The 6,225-nt window shown below is 40.1% G+C and overlaps 1 long non-coding RNA gene across 2 annotated transcripts; it reads left to right on the top strand.

Moving 5' to 3' along the window:
• The first annotated feature begins 1,518 nt into the window (after positions 1–1,518).
• On the top strand, positions 1,519–5,475 carry LOC117361627. 2 transcript variants are annotated; one of them, XR_004539702.1, is made up of 3 exons: positions 1,519–1,840; positions 3,096–3,136; positions 4,309–5,475. It is a non-coding gene; the product is annotated as an uncharacterized LOC117361627 (long non-coding RNA). The 2 variants fall into 2 exon arrangements; XR_004539703.1 differs by having other exon boundaries at positions 1,522–1,840; positions 4,628–5,475.
• Positions 5,476–6,225: the final 750 nt, after the last annotated feature.

The following is a 6,225-nucleotide window of genomic DNA, read 5'->3' on the forward strand; positions in this document are numbered from 1 at the left end:
CTCCGCCACACGTGCACCCCTTTCCCTGCCTCCGTTGGTCACCACTGCGAGCAACAAGAACGTCAACGTGCTCCTCGAGACCCCGTTGTTGCTGATGTCACTTCCTATGTGTGGCACCCAGACGTGACGGCAGTGGGAGAGACAACGCGGTCGTAAGGAGCACGTTAAAGTTGCTGCTCATGGCAGTGAACTAGAGGTACGGGGGAAGGGAAGGTGGCATGAGTGTGGCGAAGGGAGATGTAGGACGAGGCGGAGAGGAGGGTTGCCGGTACCCTCACCAACATGGTGCCCGGGGCAGACCGGCCCCCTCCCCGCCCCCTCTCACTATGCCACTGTCAGCACTCTGAGGTTGTGGGTTCTAACCTTGCAGTGATCCTGATCAAGTCACTTAATCCTCCACTGTGCCAGGTACATTAGAGTGTGAGCCCACTGGGGCAGGTAAGGAAAATGCTTGAAGTACCTGTATGAAAACTGTTTCGAGTGTGGTTGTAAAACTACATAAGGTAGTACTGTATACAAATTATTTTCCCTTTCAGTAGAGACCTAGGTTCAAGCCCTGTCTTATCTTTTGTTTTCCTTGATGCATTTCCTGTTGGGGGAGGGAAAGACATGGCAGTGCATGTACTTTTGAAGCAGGCAGATTATGGGGACAGCAGCAGCAGAGGGGGAGGTGATATTCTACTTTACTGCCATAATCACTGTCCCCAAATACTGCTGCCTTAGACAAACAAGTCTGCCTAGAGGTGGGGCTGAATCTGAGTTCAAACCTATTCTAAACTGATCCATGTATATTACACGATATAAAAAGATATTTTCAGAGGAAAAAGGCGTGGAAAGAAAGAACAGGGAAAGATGAGCAGATACAGACATCATGGGGGTGATTGTATAAAGCAATTTTCACATGTTCCTTATATGTGCATAAGTGACATATATGGATATTGTATATTTATTCTGAGACATCTATGGCAAGAATATAGAAATTGATTTGAATGCAGTTTTCATTAAACTTCAACATACTCCTTTTTTTGTTACACACTTTTTTTGCAATTTTTTTTTCGTGGCAAAAGCCATTAGTTTTGCTTCCCCCCCCCCTTACAAGGAATTAATTAAATGATCAATTTAAGCTGCAGATTCTTCTAAAAAAAAAAAAAAAAGCTTCGTTCCCCCACCACACATACATACATACACACACAAAAGGGCTATATGTAGTCTCTTCAGGAGATCCTTGCACAACACAATCCTTGTTGAGGAGATCCTTGTTGCCTACTCGCGTGGCCCCCTTTAGTCCAGGATACTACTCCTACTCCTACTATTATTTTTATAGCGCTAGTCCGAAACGAATAAATACGCCTGCCCTGCCGCTGACGTCACAGTGCGAGGAGGAATCCCCTCCACCCCGCCCCAGGCTCCTTCATTCCCTTCCCTCTCCTTGCAAAAATTGTAGCCGCCCATTTTTTTTTATTTTTAGCATGACGAGTCGTAGATTCCCTCTTGCTGATTACATAACTTTGCTTTCTTTCTTTTTTTTAAATAAATTTAGTACATGGAATGATTGGCATTAGAGCTCCCACCCTCGCTCTAGCTGCCATCCCGGGCGCGCCTCGAGCAGGGCCGCCAGTATCTATTTATAGGGCGCAGCCGACGTCACGGAGACTAGCTCTGCTGACGTCGGCGCTGACGCTGTTGGCTTGCAGGAACGAACTTGCGGAGCAGCGCCGGGGCGGCTCGGCTGATACAATGGAGTTCTTTATCTCTCTGCCATCCACCGGTCATCGCATCTAGAGGCGGCGAACTGGAAAACGCAGGACCGGATCTGGGCAAGCAGGATCCGGCAGCAAAGGTAAAAAAAAAGAAAGAAAAGAACAGTAGATGGTCATGAACTCTGATATTTTCTAGCTTAGCTGTGTTCCGAGGCATAGTTTTTTTTTGTTTTTTTTAAGAAAGTCCTCGGGAGCGAGCTGGGTGCAGAGGAAGCCGAGCGAAAAGTGCGATTTTTTTTTACTTCTGTCACGCGTGGCGGCCGCCGTAGGAAGCAGCGGGGTTTCCATCTGTCTTGTTTCGAACGTTTGCGGCTCTCGCCAGATCCCCAGACCCGGCTCGCGTGAGGAGGCTACAGCTGAGTAGGAGTAGCAGCCGATGTAACAGACACGGGTAGCGCTGAGAGAGACTTGGGGCAGATTTCGGTTTCAAAACGGTAAAGGGAGAAGAGATCGGAGAAGAAACTCCTCCTCCCCCCCCTCCCCGCGCCTTTGTTTACTTTGCCTCAGACCCAGGTTTTACTGAAGTTCTTCTTTCTATACTTAGATATTCTTGCCCTCAGCATGGCCCTTTGTGTGAGTGTAAAAGAGATCGCGGGGGGAGGGGAGGAGCTTCCTCTGGGGGTGCCGGAGTCCGGGCTCTGAGCCAACTATTGCAGCCGTTTACCACATCAGTACTCTTAACAACGTGTGCCTCCTTTGCCTAGCAGTGGTTTTTAAGGGGCATTGTGCCGTGCTTTCTAATCAAAGAGCATGCATGCACCCGTCTCACAAAAAAACTTAGCATGTGCATATATATGTAAGGTTCATGACTTGCGCTAACAGCACTGAGTTTTTCTATTCCAATCAAAATTCCGCCTAAATTTGTAAGGAACAGCTGGATTTCCGTTGAGTGCAGATGTTACTAATGGCTGCTTAAGCACGGATGGGCAGATAACATATGGAATGCAACATGTTGCCATATGGTCCATTTAGCCTTTCACCTCCAACTGTATCAATCATATATACATTCTGAGAGAAATTAAATGACTCTGAACAGAAAGATGAATCGCCTGATACAATGTATATTCTTTCAGCTAATGAAATGTAACGCTAAGGTGTGGATTGTTTCATCATTTTTTACAGTTTGAAAGACTGTCTGAACTGGCATTAAACATAAGTATACTTGCTTTTAGCAGATTCTAAAATACAGGGGTGCTTCAACCTAAATATAATGTTGAATAAATGACTTTTGCTTATTGTAGGATTAAAACTGTTCATTAGAGGGTTTTAAAAAACTGGGATTTTTAATTAATTTTTGAATTTTATTTGTCCGTTTTGTTTTTTTTTAATTTACAGACATTAAGGTTGCAGAAATCTAGTAAATACCAGAACCATGAGTAAGTATACGCTAGGTTTCTTAAAGTTGTCTGCTAATTTTGTATATAACTAGATGGGAATGACAGATTATTTTGGTTCTTATTTACAAAAGCACATGGATAAAACATATTGTGAAATTGTCTAAACCACTGTGCAATGGCTTCTGGCTTTCAATAGCTGTAAAGCTGGCTCTCTCTCCCCCTCCCCCCATATCTTATTTGAGGCTTAACAGAAATTATTTATACTTAACAAATTATTGGTGCATGTATATAGTTTTTGACGAGCTACTTTGTCTTCACTTTTGACTCGGTAAGGTTATTTTAGGCTTGCTATTTTGTATTAATTTGGTTCACTTTTAAAGTTAATACCTCTGAATTTTTCATTAGTAGAAAATGAAGAGCTTTCATAGCTGAGGCAGCCTATACAATATAAATGAATATTAAATATTATCTGGCTTCAATGGTATGGGAAACAGAGATACAGACACACACATTAGAATACCATAAATAGATTGATGCATTAATTTTGTTTTCCAGAGGCACAAATTAGAAGGGGGGGGGGGGAGCGAGAGAGCGCAAAAGTTGATAAATCAGTCTTCCCCCTCCTTAATTTTTTTTTCATGTAAAATGCACATTGTGGTGTACAAAGTTCACTTCTTTTCATTCCAATTATTTTTCAGAGAGAGAAGAATATTGGCTAAGGTTTATTTCAGGAACTAAAGTACAGCGTCCCACTCCACAAGACTGGAGAATAGCTAATTTTATGGTACAATACAATCTTTGCACCCATCTGGGTCAAAACACATATGAGGCAAATAGTAAGCATTCTATAAAATATGCAAGTGTTACAATTATCAGTACATATTTTAAGACAGCAGCTTGTATGAAAGACTGAACTCCATATTTAGAATTTGTGAAAATGAGTCAAGAATTTCTTAACCATATACCTTGGACTTCATAATGATGATCTAGAGAACAATGAACGCTAGCCCACTGCTATCCATTGTAATATTAGATGAAGTGAGGCTGCCAAAACGAGCCCTAAAGAGGGGGGAAGATCTGTATTTGATGCTGCCATAATTATGTTAATGAAGGTGGGGGAGGGTAACAGGACAAAGGGAATTGCTTATCTGTCTGTAACCAATTAAACAATTATTTTGGTATTACAATTTATTTTCATATTTGACTTACAGATCCAGGCTCCAGTAGACATGGAAAACATATATTTTAACTTCTTATTTTGTTGGTTGCCAGATGATGTAAATTATGCAGTGACTAAATTTGCTGGAGAAAATGCAACATGGCTTTTCTTTAACACCATTCATTACTAATTCTTCACTGTGTAACTAATTGTAATTACATGGAAATTAGAACAACTCCACTTTCCCTTTCTCATGCTGTTTATGCGACCGTTTTCATTGAAAAATTTGTAAGGTTTGTACATTAATACTTATGCTAATGTCATTTGGAGATTTATTTTAGTTCTTATCTACTGCAACCTAATTCCTATAGGGCTACCGAATGTACACAGCACCTGAGAATCAAACCTTGATAAAGACGTACTTTTCTCAAGAGTGGCAGCTCGGACTGATCAGGTGTGACAAAGTGACTTTTATACATTCTGGATGGTTATTTCCTACAGTTGTATGGAGAAGTGTGTGTGTTTTTCGTTCAGTAAATTCTACACTAAAAGCCTCTTGTAGTTAATGTTGTTAGACTTGCATATGGCCAACAAATTTCTATGCCTTCATGATGGTACACTTTTTTTATTTTTTTAAATGGCTATAGTAACAAAAACTGTTAACTGCATGTGTCAAATTGCTGTTCCTGTCTTTCTATGCTAAATTGTATAATTTCCCTACTTTACTAAATCTTTGGTTGCATGTGGATTGAGTCTTTAGTGTTTTACATTTTTTCACATCATTACTCTGTACTGCTTGATGTAACTTGATTAGCTCCCACCCCAGTCATGATTGGTAATTAAAATAGGCATTAAAATTAGTCACTTAGCAATTTTGCTGTTCAATTGGCAATTAAATTACTTAATTGCAATTAAGGTCCTAATTTTAATTGGCAAAATGATAGATGTAGATTTAAGATAATATGTATAAATGCTTTAATAAGTATCTATATAAGGATAGCTAATTACTTAAGTTCAAGTTTATGCTGTCAACTTTAGAACTTTTAAGCAAGCAATAAAATATACTGTGAAGAAATTTGAGTAGTGTGATGGAGTTCTATTAATAGAACATTAAGATTCTATAGAATCATTTTGACAAAGCCGAGGCACTAGGCTGGCCCCTAGACTGTCTTTGTGAACAGTTGTTTAATGCTCAAAACATGTTTGATGTCTCTGTTTTGCATTCTTAAGGTAGAATGGCCTGCTGTGCTTGCAGAGGAATACCTCTTTGCCCATAGATAAGAGGAAGGTAAAACCAGCTCTATCTTTTAGTTTGGTGTAAAGAAACCTTTGCAGCGTACATGACTACTGGAACAGAATATTAGTCTTAAAAGAATGGTCTTTAAATGAAGAGATATTTTAATATAAAGCTGATATTTAATATAAAGAAATATTTTAATATAAATCTTTTGTTCATACTGGTATCATTTAGCCTTTTGGGATTGCCAGGTACTTCTGATCTGGACTGGCCACTGTTGGAAACCGGATGCTGTGCTTGATGGACTTTTGGTCTGTGTCCTTGAGTGATTATGTACTCATATGAAGCTTCTACAAGTAACTTCCCTAAAACCCATTAAGCGTGTTAAATATATAAAGATTCAGTCTTTGACTTGCTTGAGATACTTTACAAGTCTTTAAACTTCAAACTGGTCAATTTGACGTTATCATTCAGGAATTTCTAGCTATTTAAAAATGTTGCATCTGGCAAATAATTATATGCTAAGCATCTAATTCAGATGAACACAGGCCCAATTCTGTGCCGACTAGTGCCGACTAGTGCAGCGCTAAGTGTGATTCTACAAAAGTTATAATCACCTTAGTGGCATTAGGCATCACTAGGCGTCTTAGCTCTAGGCGGACCATATTTATGCCAGGATTTTCTCGGCCTAAATGTGAGCACCTAAGTTAGGCTCACAGTAGTGCTTAATCA

This window comes from Geotrypetes seraphini, chromosome 5 (assembly GCF_902459505.1).
Source record: "Geotrypetes seraphini chromosome 5, aGeoSer1.1, whole genome shotgun sequence".
Classification (NCBI taxonomy): domain Eukaryota; kingdom Metazoa; phylum Chordata; class Amphibia; order Gymnophiona; family Dermophiidae; genus Geotrypetes; species Geotrypetes seraphini.